The sequence below is a fragment of the Bactrocera dorsalis genome, chromosome 2 (assembly GCF_023373825.1).
Source record: "Bactrocera dorsalis isolate Fly_Bdor chromosome 2, ASM2337382v1, whole genome shotgun sequence".
In the NCBI taxonomy this organism is placed as follows: Eukaryota; Metazoa; Arthropoda; class Insecta; order Diptera; family Tephritidae; genus Bactrocera; species Bactrocera dorsalis.
The window spans coordinates 97,673,935-97,688,764 of record NC_064304.1 but is presented as its reverse complement, the minus strand read 5'-3'; the positions used below and the strand labels follow the sequence as shown (position 1 = coordinate 97,688,764).

Here is a 14,830-nt window from a genome sequence, read left to right as displayed (position 1 = left end):
ATTTGGTAATGCAGTTGCAGTTGCCACTAGCTGTTGCCGCTGCCTTTGCTGTTATTCTTGTTGCAGTCATGCAACATGTTGCCGCAAAGTATATAAGGTTTGTTCAACTAATGAATTTTGGCCAAACCTTAAACTAAGCGAGATGGATTTAACGTTAGTTTAGTTTAGATTGTGGAGTTGATTCTCGCTGGAAAGATAGCGACAGATCTCACTTGGACAGCTATAAGCGTTAGTCCTTTGTGATATCCAAGAACCCCACATGGTAAAAATTGGATCATCAGATACTTATAGAGCAATTTGAGTAGACCACGAAATTATAAAGGCGGTTAATATCAATTTCAGCCATTTACTAGGTTTGCCGAAGCTGTGTCTGCCGAAATCTTTCAATTTTAATGTGACAAAAAGTGGGCAGTAGTGGAAAAGTGTCTAGATGATTCCAACACGTCTTCCTCCATATAGCTTTGAGAAAAAGTCTCCGTAGACACTTTCCGCTGAGCCTACTGGAACTACTATATGAACGTCCAGTACATTTATAATTGAAGCGAGATTGACTTTCCTAAGAGCAAGTAGTTCAGAGGAACTTTTCACACTGAGCCAGAAGCTTGTCGCAGTTGCACGAGTCTAGTCATCTTAAGTCCTAAACTTACGCGATGTACATAATCCATCGCTAGAGCGCAAAAAAATAACGGAGTACGGACACGCTTCCAATCGGATGAAATTGGGGTAAGGGTGCAAGTAGTTCAGAGAACCTCTTATGATTCCCAAGGAGCGTGAAGGATGTAATAGTTGCACAAGTCTGTTCGTTCTAAGTCCTAAGCTCACGCGATGTCCATAGTCCAGGGTTAGAGCGTAAGAGAACAACGTGTCCGTACTCGCTTCCAATCGGATGAAATTGGGGTAAGGGTGCAAGTAGTTGAGAAAACCTTTTGCAATTCACACTGAGTCAGAAGGATGTCGCAGTTGAATAAGTCTAATCATTCCAAGTCCTAAGCTTCAGCAATGTCCATAGTCCTGTGCTAAAGTGCAAGACCACGACGGATGAAATTGAGGTAAGGGTGTCCTCTTCAGCAAGGTTATCGGCTTTGCAGATTACAGTCATTCCTCTGTAACCGGACAACCGAACTAGTATATTACGAAAAAAGCTTGACGCTGTTGCTTATGAGAGTATGCACTTCTTGACTAGATAGTGAGTTATAACACCAAAGTGATCAGAAAGACGAAAGAGGTATTGAATTCCGAGTGACTGTCTGTTCGGCCGTTTTGCCGCGCAGGCGATAACTTCTGTTTAGATATTTCATTCGGATGAAACTGGGTGCACGTGTTCCTGGCACGTATGGTATGGCAAATGAACAAAAGCGGTCCATATTCCTCAAAACAAAATGCCGTTAAGCAATAAAATATAACTAAAAACTGGGATAAAAAAAATTATAATAGGGTACGGGGAATCAAAAAAAGGAACGACATCTATGGCCTTCTTAAATGGTCGAAATCAGTCCATAACTTTTAAGCTTCAGATACCGAAAGTGTGGATGCATATCTCATGTCTGACCGAAAATGTTAGTCAATCTCCGGAGCATACATTTTTCTGACATATTTTCCTGGTGTTACCTTGGGCCAAAGTGGATAAAATCTGATACCCCATATAGTTAATACTATCTAATTAATCATGGATACACTATAGTTTGGTGGTGAAAATGTTGGAATCGAGTATACTATAGACATATACTCGTATAATGACTATCATAATTCTTGCGAACTTTACGAAGAATATATCAACCAAATTTGGAGTTATAGCCATGTCCAACTTTCTGTCTGACTTTAAATCCTTTATGGTTGCCAATACATTCGCAATTCGGTCGAATTTAATGTTGCAAATCTTGAAAATATTCGGTTACAGCTGAACATAACCCTTCCCTACATGTTTTTTTGTATTTGCAAGGTAAATTGTGTTGGCAACTAATAGTGGAGCTGGCGTTTGACGGCGCATTGTTATTATTCGTAGTCCCCCCACAATGATTTATACTCGCCATAATGTGCAATTAAAATTATCGTCAAATAAACGCTTCCTCTGCGAAAGCTAGACAGTTGGTACCATTGCGTGAACATGCTCATCTTCGCTATAGTTTATTTGTTTCAATTTATGCAGTCGCTCGTATTAAATGTGTGGATATATGTTTGTATGTATGGATTTGTTTCTCGTCGGCAATGAATATGCATTTGAATGATAATAATACATGAAACGGTAGCAAATACATATTAACACTTTTCTCAATCGGAAGCGCTGGCACATGCTCAGTCCTGTAGTCTATTTAACATAATTCTTTTTTTATTTAGAAATTCTCATTCATGGAAAAAATTATTTAAATTGACTTTGAGGTAACGCGGAATTACTGGAAAAGTTTTCAGAAAAGGAATGGATGCAAAAATATATTTTAATCTGAAAATTCTCAAACCAGGAGATGCATTTCATTATAATCCAAGGGCCATACACATATGTATACCACATACTAAAATTTTCCCACTTATTTTCGGCTATACATGGTTTCTCTAAACATATCACTTTATTCGATGAATTAAGACGCTAGAGGGAACTTTAAGGTCTTGAGATCACCACCGACTGGACCATGTCTTTTCAGTAAAGGAACAAAAGTTTCAATATTTTTTCCGCCCTTTAAGATCTATTGTACTTCGAGCACAGGCACAGTACAAAATATTCCCGTGCCAGTGAGACAAAGAAATGTCCATAGAGTAGGGAATGTTGCTGCCGCTTGCACATCAATGGAGGAAGACCCAAATCAGTCTCTCACACACACTCTCAAGTGTTGGGCATCTCTGTAACGTCGTTGTGGTCAATTTTGGGAAAAGATCTTGACCTACATCATTACAAGTTTACATTGACGCAAGAACTGAAACTGCTTGACCACCAGAATCGTCGTGTGTACTCGAATTGGACTGAGCAACAACTTAAAAATGATCCGGATTTTCATCGAAAAATCATCTTCAGCGATGAGGTTAATTTCTGGTTGAATGGCTGCGTCAATAAGCAAAATATGCGCTATTGTCACCATTGCATCCCGAAAAAATTGCGGTTTGGTGCGGTTCGGTGGCGACATTGGACCGTACTTCTTCTGTGATAATGAAGACCGGCACGTTACTGTGAATCAAAATCGCTACCGCGAATATTTTCGGTTCGAATTGGATGATATGGAAATTAACTAGCCAGCGACGATTGATGAACTTCATACGAATATCGAACATGAAATTGCAGCAGTATCGGCCGATTTATGCTTGAAGACCGTCGAAAATTGGGTTCAGCGTATGGACTTCTGCAATCCCGTGGTGGCCATGCAAAAGAAATCGAGTTCCATATATAATGGCATCGAATGTAGTTTCACAGGATTAAAGATATTCATTGATGCTGGCTGTCCATTAGTATATAAGCCGACTAAGCCCTCAGTTTTGGAATATTGATCTAAAATTTTGCTGACACACTTTTTTTTCTCAAAAAGCTGCTTATTTGTTGGAACTGCTGATATCGGACCACTATAGCTTATAGCTGCCATACAAACTGAATGATAAAATTTAGGTTCTTATATGGAAAACTTTTTTATTTGACAAGATATCTTGCCGAAACTCGGCATGGATTGTTGTCAAAGACAATTCTATGATCGTCGAATATATTTTTCAGATCGCACCACTATAGCATATAGCTGTCATACAAACTCAACGATTAAAATCAGGTTCTTATATGCGAAACTTTTTTGTTTGACGAGATATCATCACGAAATTAAGCATGGGTTATTTTTTAAGGCATTGGTGCAATATTTGAAAAAATTCTTCAAATCGGACCACTATAGCATATAGCTGCCATACAAACTAACCAATGCAAAGTGCTTGCATGGAAAACTTTTTTGCTTGTGATGGTTATTATAGCTGCAGTGGAACCGCAGTTAACGTTATTTCTAGCTATTTATGGTTAATAATTAGCGCACTGCTATTTTAATTAAAATTATTTTATATTTATTATAAATTTAGAAGAAACGTCTTTGTACCACAAAATGTTGATAACGAAAAGATTACCAAAAAATGCCATATACACATATGTTTATATATAAGTCATTTATATTAGTGATTATATATGTACATATATATATGGCATACATACATATGTATGCGTTTATAAATTTTCGAACGCAACTTGCAAAACTGTGAACCATTGCTTTGGAGTACGAGTGCACGAACAAGTGCCTGCTTACAAAGTTAACTTCAACTAAATATTCATATATATTTTATGTGAAACTTTTGTTTTCATTAGTGTGCGCTCAAAACAAAACAGCAGAAAATCAAAAAAAAAATTCCCCAACCTTATCAGGTACTTCATACGCCCCGTGATATCGAGTGCCTGTGATGAGGTTGGGCAATAAATTCATCAATATTAAATTTTGTGGCCGGCTCGATATTTTCTCTATACTTTTATTTTATGATTACCTTTTTACTGTTACTTTCTTTTTTAGTTCCAATTTCATTTTTGTTTAATTTTTTTTTGTAGTTATTTTTTCCATTTGTGCCACTTACTGATAAGTCAAACTTTTGCTGCCTAATTTATATTTCAACTCAATTTTATTAAAAGTGCAAGTAAATAAAAATAATAAGCAAACAAAAACACAAACATATAAAAAAATACTAACTGTACTTTTATATAAATACATATACATATGTATGTTTATGCAGCTTATGGGTAATAAGCAACATTTCTCTAAATAAAATACGAAAAAACTTTTTCGACTACCAAAATATCCATATTATGTACATAAATGTATCGTTATGTGCTCAATTGTGTTTCAATATAATGCTGAAAAATATGCATTTTATGGTTTTTGCTTTTCCTTTTCCAAGTAAAAATCATTTATAAAGCATACAAACGCCATAAACAAACAACAAATATAGCGCCAACCATGAAACACGCCCGTTATTTTGCTACCTTCTACCTTCCAAATAAATTTTGGTGTGCCTTAATATATAAATATAAAACCCTCCTAGCCTCAACCTGACTGGCAAGCAAATTTAGGGTGATTTCCAACATTACATAAGAGCAAAAGCATTACCTGAAACACGCATCATCAGAGAAATTCAGCCATTATTATGGCTTGCAACCCTGCTATTCAAAAAAAAAAGATAAACCTAATAGCAAACTATACCAAATCAATTATTTTTTGTGATGGCAAATGGAGTTCAGCTGTAATTACTAACCTTTTTGTCTGAACATACGTACATATGTTGCTGTGCACGAAGCTCTCCGTGTTCGATCGATATCGAGTTCATTAATAATTTGTGTTGAAAGAGTAGGAGTGGAAACCAGAAAGCTGGTAGCCAGCCATATTTAAAGACATCGAGGTTAATTGAGGCGTGTACAGTTGTGTTGTTGCAAATAGAAATGAGTGCTTCCATGTACTTATAATATATACAAAAACTGTTTGTCTGTAGTAGTACGTGCATGATGTGACGGATATGCCAATTGGTGGAAAAAATTGAAATATGATTTTGTTTGAAATTTTGTGTGCCTTATGGAATCACAACTAAGGAATCGTTGAAAATGTTGCAGATGTGTTTTTGAGAGTCTACTATATAACGAACTCAAGTATTTGGTATTTGAGTGGCAAAAATCATTCAGTGAAGATTGCGAAGTTAGCGAAAACTTGCGAGTGGTTCATCCATCGAAATGACATCGAAAAGGTTAAAGGAATAGTGCCTAACAAGCATTGCGTTGATATCAAAGAGATAGCAGTGGATCCCAATCGCTAAAGAAATGATGGAACATATTTTCCTTATTGCTTTGGTTATGAAACCGATAACTCCCACCAAAAGATCTGAATACGGCAACAAATTCTAGCATGACTGTGACTGACATTTTTATCCAAACATGCAAAGAGTCAGCGTTTAGGCACGATATTCCTCAGATTTTACTTTTAATGCTTTTTTGTTTTATAAAAATCCATTTCAGAGAATGCATCATGTGTCCTTTGAGCCAATATATAAAAATTTCCAATTCAGGTACAAAAAAGTTATTAGTTATGGTTCTAATGGGAGATCCATTTCGAGGTTCCTTACTTTTTTAAAGAAAAAAAACGCAGAAACTTCAAATTTAAAGAGAAATGTTTATTATCATTCATAAGAACATTCTTTGGCATTTGGGATTTGAAGAGTATCTCTTTTAAATGATTCGCTCGAGCATTTCAAATGGTAACTGGAGAATAATACACCCGATGTTTTGCTCCGATGACTGGATCGAAGCGGGATTGTCCGCATAGACTTTAGACTTTACATATCCCCACAGGAAAAAGTCTAACGGTGTGATATCACACGATCTTGGTGGCCAATCGATCGGCCCAAAACGTGAAATTATCTGCTCACCGAAGTGTTCTCTCAATAAATCCATTGATTGATGCGATGTCTTGCTGAAAGCAAATGTCGTATAGAGCACGAGGTTCAATTTCAGGCATCATATAGGCGGTTATCATGACAAGATAACGGTCGCCATTAACGATGACGTTCTCACCGACATCATTTTTAGAGAAATGTGGATCGATAATCCCACCGGCCCAGAGACTACACTAAACCGTTTTTTTTTGTTTTTTCTGAATGAAATTTCAGCAAATTTTGCAGTTTACAACTTGACAACTCACACATGATCTGTCAAGAAAAAGCTATTGAAAAAAATACATCTACTTGGCTCACCCGTTATTTCCGTTTTAGATAGCTTCATATTTGGTTGTTGTTGTAGCGGCAGAATTTGGTATTGCGCTATGATATGACACCTCAATTTGTGTCTTTACCGACTCTGTTGGACGCGATGCATCGCGCTAACCGCAACATTAACGGATAAAAGTATTGCCTCATTGAAAACAAAACTTCTAAAAAACACCCATTATGTGCGATAATCATGCAACTTATACTAAGTATCTTAAACCGTAGAACTGTTGTTTTAACTTCATCGCAGTGACTCATTTCATATGTCATGAATAGTTGATATGTTAAACGACGACATTTCACCAATGTCACCAATAAATGACAAATCGGTCGGCGACCACGATTGTCTATCAACGTCAGTACAACCAAGGGCTTGAAAAAAACATTTTCAGCATAAAGAGAAATCAAAAGAAATTATAGTTTATTAAATTATATAGCTTGTAATAGCTTACATTTTTAAGCTGCCTCCGCACGCATACTGGTTTTTGAGACCCGATTTTTCGAAGTAGAAATTAAATCGAGCCAAGTTTTGTCCTCATCTGTTACAATACATCAATATTTGCTTAGATGTATGTATGTATTAAATTATTAATAAAACTCATTTCATTGTAAAGGTTTTTTCTTGCTCTGCAGCTGGCTGATAAGAATAAAGAGTACGAAATAATGAAATAAATTACACTCGACATGTGATCAATGGCGATTGAAAGCGCGTTGATTAGATATTTCAATTTTACCAACAATGCAACACTTTTTCTCTGCAAAATCTCAATCTGTCAAAAAATGGCCGAGGCATATATTGGAACTAACGTCATGCAGTATAATGAAAAGCAAGAAACCACTTAATTCACATTTCGTATTTTATATTTATTTTTTTATTAATTCCAAGAAAAGTCAGCCATTTCAATTTAATTTGACACTCCACATTTCACAACGGACATTCACGCGATTGTGATCACACAGCACGATCGATATTGAGTTGAGTGCTTGCTCAATATATACATATGAATGTATGATACAGCTTGTGATTTTCACACGATTTGATCAAATCCCACTAGTTATTAAAAGTTCTTTAAGCAATTTTGAGCTTACTTTAGAATTACTTCCTTACTATAGCAATAAACAATTTTTTAGCTTCATATTTTTAAAATTTTTTACATTAATTTTTATATTATTTTCATGTGGTTTGAGATATTCGTTTCACTTTAAATTTCACACTAAATCGTTGGAGATTATTTTTAAATAAAATTTTCCATATTTTCAAAAGAAACATTTTCATACGAGTACTATGAACATACGAGTAGAAATTGTACTAAGCTTTCTAACACATTTCAAGCTGATATATTTCCTATCAACAAATGATTTTTTCCTATCGTATTTTCAGAATATCTCAAAATAGATAGTGGCATTAGATAAGTTAACGTATCATTTTAGAGATTTTGACTCCAAGCAAAACCCGTCAGCACACCTATGAAATTCCACTAACAATCAGCTGAGCACGCAATTGGGTTATAAGCAGGTTATGGAGGTGCTTTAATATACTAAGTCAACGCATATATTTTGTGGGAGAAACATAAGAAATATTACCCAATAATTGTGTTTATTCAATTTGAAAGTTTTCGACTATGCTTTCGTATCTATGCTTTATCATACTTCTTTTGGGTTTGATAAACTGCATAATACTTTCTCATCGACCAACGTCCTACCTTTATTAATCTCTGTATTTTACTGAGTTATTTTTACGCAGCAAAATCTGCGGGACAACTACTGGCTGCAGGAGAATTTACATAGAAAACCTTCGGGCATAGCTCGGTGGGTAAAGGCGGTTGGACAAACACCGACAGCATGACCCCACTTTCGACTGGGAAAGAAGGTTCAAAGTAACTATACTGATTTCTCGAAAATGGACGATCGACTTGGTGCGGGAATATACTGTCCGAAGTTAGGCATAAATAAACCTTTTAAGTTGCCGGACCACTACAATATATCTCAAGCTGATGTCTTCGCTATTGCGAAGGCGGTGGAGCTGGTCTCTAATGTACCTGCAGGCAATTCCAGACTCAATATCTACGCTACGCACACAGCTATGCAGCAATCAAGGCAGTAACCGCGTATCGCATATCGGCCAGAAGTGTCTTGGGAAACAGGGCAGCAGTGGAAAGTGTTGCTGATAGTAAGCAACTTCACTTCTACTGGGTGCCAGGTCACAAAGGCAGCGAGGGCAATGAAGTAGTGGACGAGATTGCCAAGAGTGGTGCACGGCTAACATCCGAAAACGTGTTAAACATTGGGAAACCCCCGCATTGTCTATATTACAATCTTGACAGAAGCTTGGTAAAGAAAATCAGAACTCGTTGGAACGAGCTATCTGGGTGCTAAACTGCAAAAATCATGAGCAAAACTGTAGATCGGAAGCACACAAAATTTCTATTGTCACTCGATTTAAGAGATTGTAGGACTACGAGGGCTACTATATATATTTCTGGTTTTATTATTTTTCAAAATATTCTCCATCAAGATTTATACTAGTATGATGGGAATACTAACTGGTCACTGTCTGGTGGTGACACAGACCAACAGTATGAGACTGACAGACCGAAAAGACTGCAGGAAATGTCTAGAACAGGGCACCAGATAAACAAAGGAACATCTCTTGTGCACTTATCTCACATTGGCAAGACTATGCTGTAAGCATCTGTGGTGCCCATGGTATGATACACTGGAGGAGGTATTGATAGTGAGGCCGCAGAGTCTGCTAAAATTCGCGTCAAACACAGGCATCCTAAACGATGACTACTTTTGGACTGGCTACTCTGGTATCGCAATGATCTAAACTGGTATACGCGTGGCTTATACAAGAATAACCTAACCTAATCTAGATGAATATATGTAAATATCGAAGGACTTGTCAAAATTTTTGAAAAAATTGTTTTTTTGTTTTGTTTTTAAAGGAGGCTTCTAAAAACACTTTTTTTTTGTGAAAAAAAAAAAAATTTTAAGCCCGAGAAAAAAATATGTTAAAAAGCAATATAATATATTTAAATATATTAAATATAAAAATTCATAAAAATTTCAACTAATTTACTTAACTCACTAACCCTGCTCTCTTTCTCCATATTTACCGTAATTCTCTGCGCTGTAAATAGTTTTATGTACTTTATCAAAATTTGTAAAACGTCATAAGTTCAGAGGAGCGCAGAGCTGCAGCGCCATTTATTTTGATATGCCCATATCAACCGAGGGTCTTAGATAATATGGTTTGTTTATCGATAGCTTCCTGATTAAACGAAAGTAATCTCTGTCATACGTGCACGCTCTTATCCCTATCTATCGACTTGATGACGTTACAAGTTTAAATAAGTTTGTTTTCGGGGGCGAGACTCCAAAGCGTTGTACTTCTTAAGCGTGCCTTCTCAACCTATATAATCAGTGCATACATACACATATACACGCATTGGACTTTTGTAATCTTATATGCACTTACACAGATATATACATATATACTATATGATATAGATATAGATATAGTCCGCCGATAGATAGATATAGGTATGTGTATGTATATGTTTACCGTACGGATTCGGTAGACTGTATGCCCAACTGACCCAGCTAGATAAAAGTATCTAATCTTCGTTTTTTAGCAATATTTATAAGATAATGAAGATTTGCTATCAATTCCGTTTCCATTCATTCAGTTGGTAGGATATCAGTGGGTATCTGTAACATAACTGTATTCCAGTATCAGTAAGTATGGTATGTTTGAACTGATAATGTACCGAGATAATAAGCGATAATAATTTGAATTTGAATTTTTCATTTGCTCCTTTAACTTTGGGCCCATTTCGCTGGTGAATCTAATCACAGTTTGTGAGTGTAATTGGTGTTTTTAACACATAAAAACAGGAAGCAACAGATATTCGTTTTACGACGTCGCGTCGTCGATCGAAGAGAAATTGGAAAAAAGTGTCTATCGATCGAGGTGAATAACGGAAATAAACGGGAATTTATCATATAAATAGACATATATTTTTTTAATATTGATCTTGTAGATTTACGCTACAACTTCAGCTGTGACTTGAAGATAAAAAATAATTTTTAATTAATTAGTTGACGTTTATAATTAATTATAATATAAAATATATATAATAGTGAAAGTGAAGTATGCTATGTGTCATTGTGTGTGTTTTCATGAGTAAACCAAAACAAAACATAACTAAATTAGTCAGTGCTATTATATAAAGGAGCATAAAGCGTTTGACAGCTGACATAAAAATATAAAAATTATAAGTCTTACATAAGCATATAAAATTTTAATAAATTTATGAAAAAAAGTTATAAAAAAACGTCATGTATCAAAACAGAGTCATAAATAATACACTATTTGTTTACGCCGTTACAAATATCTGCGACATTTACTTAAAAGCATTATTTGAGTGTGATTTATTAAAGATAAAGGATGGAATTTATATGTGAGCAAAATATACACACTGCATACATCAGTGCTGGTGGTTCTCACAACTTGAAAAAATAAAAAAAAAACCGTCGAAATCAATGAAAACTAAGTCTACGAATGTTATATTAAATATAATTTTATGAACCATGTATAAAACAACAAAATAAAACTCAATTAGACCTACGATATTTAAGGGTTAAAAGTCACCCGGCCCGCAGCAGTTTTTGAGTTACCGATCTGAAAGTTTGCACACATTATTTTCTCACCAAGACGCTACTCATTTGTCGGAATTGCCGATGTCGGATCGCTATATCACATAGCTGACATCTAAAGCGAACGAATAAAATGAAGTTCTTGTATGGAAAACTTTTTTATTTGAGAAAATATATTTACGAAATTTCGTGCAGTTTATTTTCTAAAGCCAGGCTATAATATCACAAGAAATTTTTTGGATCGGACCACTATAGCATATAGCTGACATCTAAAGCGAACGAATAAAATGAAGTTCTTGTATGGAAAACTTTTTTATTTGAGAAAATATATTTACGAAATTTCGTGCAGTTTATTTTCTAAAGCCAGGCTATAATATCTGTAGAAATTTTTTAGATCGGATCACTATAGCATATAGCTGCCATGCAAAGTGAACGAACAAAATAAAGTTCTTGTATGGAAACGTCTTTATTTGTGATGGATACCCAGCTTCGGTAAGGGTGAAATTAACGCAATTTTTTTTTGTTTTTTTTTTATATTTTTTAATTTTTTCTATTAGCTTCCTTTCTTCTAAAATTGTCTAAGAATAATTTTTGTCACTCTGCAATAAGTAGATTTAAGGCAATTAATTCAAGTGGCGGTATGAAATAAAATCAGCAATAAATTCTATTTGTCTATAGAATGTCGCATGTATATGCTATATGTATATACATATATACTTGTATATATTCCAGAAAATAATAAATAGAGAAATGAAGCACATAATGCTAGATATTTAAAGACTTACAGTCTTATCTGAAAGTCAATGAAAAAAGAAAGAAAGAAAATAAGTCAAGAAATACAAGGTATTTTAGATAAGGGAATAATGAGAAATACACGTGCGTACTCAAAGAGAGCTAGAGGACGACTTGAATATTTTCGAAATACTAACAATATTACTTCTGAAGGACAAATGCTTAGTTGGACGCCAAAAACAGGCGACTATTTTAAGGGCTGTCTGCCTAATTTATCAAGGATTCACTTAATTAACATTACATTTTAGGGAAATGAAGTAGTAGTAACGAAGCCACGCATATAAGTAAAAGGAACTTTTCTTAAGGGAGAGGCATAGCCACAGGCGAAATGTTACTAAATGATATGTATGGCATGCATGTATTTGTTAAGGACGTCAGGAAAATCATGTAAATATAGACATACGACACAGCTTCACAACTTAACAACTAGATAATTGATAACCTTTTCAACTTCCTACGAAAAGGTAGGGATGACAATTCATTTTATACTTACAACCCCTTCTGTACTTACTTATACTTTGTATAAAAGTGTATTAGAACTCACTTAGCGGCTTGTGTGTGGCATGTTGCACTTGCATTTTTGCGTCATTATCTACTTGCTTGTCTTGCGCATAGATACGAGTATATCTTTTACATAGCCATATACATATATACATATCTGTACTTACATATATGCACGTGGGTGTATGCGCAGCTGCGTTTTGTGAGAAAAGTCGACCAGAAGTACAGTAAATAACTTTATCAAACATATTATCTTATTTATAAGCATTATCGTACCGTGTGTTCTTTTACTTGTTGATTATTATTGTATTTTTTTTTAAGGTTTCCCTCTCCCTATCTATGAAAATTTTACTTAACACACAACAGCAACATCAGAAACACAGAAATTTTCATTAAAATTTCAGTTATCATGCAGTTGTGGTTTTAGTAGAGAAAGTGTAGGAATTGCCTTAAGTGCTGAGAATGCCAAGAAAGGGTGTTGCTAAAGTGGCGCAACAATTTTTGCAAAGAACAACAAGAAAAATGCAATAAAAAGTCAAACAAAGTTTAAGCCAAATGTCACATGACAATACTAATATTAAGCAAACATTTGAAATACTCAAGTAAATTCAAGTAAATTGTGTTATTTCGTGCATATAACGGTGTATATGTGCTACACATGTGAAAAAGTGCTTTGAAAAGTTAGAGCAGCTCGTAAATTCTCTGCTAAGAAGGCTGCTTTCAAAAACGTACATTTGTTTATGTGCAGTGTGATGGAAATATTTGCAGACTAACGATGAAATACTTGAAAATTTTAAAATAAATAAAAAAACATTAATAATTTATTTAACAAAGTTTTTTATAAAGAAAAATCGTGTGGCGAAGTTCATAACAAATGTCATGTTTGTATGAATGTATGTATGTACATATGCATATTGGGTAGTCGTCGAAAAAGTCTTTTCGTATTTTGACAATAGATGTCGTTACAGTCGCATATCTCCAGTATCAAAAAATTACATATACATATGTATGTTTAACTATGTATTAGTATAAATATAAAAAATAAGTTGAAGTTTGATTAGAAATGCGAAAAGACTTTTTCGACTACCCAATATATGCATATACATATGTATATATTATAACGGGTGATTTTTTTGAGGTTAGGATTTTCATGCATTAGTATTTGACAGATCACGTGGGATTTCAGACATGGTGTCAAAGAGAAAGATGCTCAGTATGCTTTGACATTTCATCATGAATAGACTTACTAACGAGCAACGCTTGCAAATCATTGAATTTTATTACCAAAATCAGTGTTCGGTTCGAAATGTGTTTCGCGCTTTAATTTTGTTCAGCGATGAGGCTCATTTCTGGTTGAATGGCTACGTAAATAAGCAAAATTGCCGCATTTGGGGTGAAGAGCAACCAGAAGCCGTTCAAGAACTGCCCATGCATCCCGAAAAATGCACTGTTTGGTGTGGTTTGTACGCTGGTGGAATCATTGGACCGTATTTTTTCAAAGATGCTGTTGGACGCAACGTTACGGTGAATGGCGATCGCTATCGTTCGATGCTAACAAACTTTTTGTTGCCAAAAATGGAAGAACTGAACTTGGTTGACATGTGGTTTCAACAAGATGGCGCTACATGCCACACAGCTCGCGATTCTATGGCCATTTTGAGGGAAAACTTCGGACAACAATTCATCTCAAGAAATGGACCCGTAAGTTGGCCACCAAGATCATGCGATTTAACGCCTTTAGACTATTTTTTGTGGGGCTACGTCAAGTCTAAAGTCTACAGAAATAAGCCAGCAACTATTCCAGCTTTGGAAGACAACATTTCCGAAGAAATTCGGGCTATTCCGGCCGAAATGCTCGAAAAAGTTGCCCAAAATTGGACTTTCCGAATGGACCACCTAAGACGCAGCCGCGGTCAACATTTAAATGAAATTATCTTCAAAAAGTAAATGTCATGAACCAATCTAACGTTTCAAATAAAGAACCGTTGAGATTTTGCAAATTTTATGCGTTTTTTTTTTAAAAAAGTTATCAAGCTCTTAAAAAATCACCCTTTATAAGCGATTCAAAAAGTGTTTGTCATGTGATCATGGAAATATTAAAGCGTGAAAAGCACCTTAAGATCAAATA

At 35.1% G+C, this 14,830-nt stretch overlaps 1 protein-coding gene across 2 annotated transcripts in view; it reads right to left on the bottom strand.

Annotated features, from left to right (window-relative positions):
* LOC105231694 (box A-binding factor) overlaps positions 1-8,031 on the bottom strand; it is a 30,689-nt gene extending 22,658 nt beyond the window's left edge. For both annotated transcript variants that reach the window (XM_049447528.1, XM_049447533.1), the window contains exon 1: positions 7,200-8,031. The gene's annotated coding sequence lies outside the window, so the exon portion shown is untranslated. The remainder of the gene's footprint in view (positions 1-7,199) is intronic.
* Between the last annotated feature and the right edge of the window lie 6,799 nt (positions 8,032-14,830).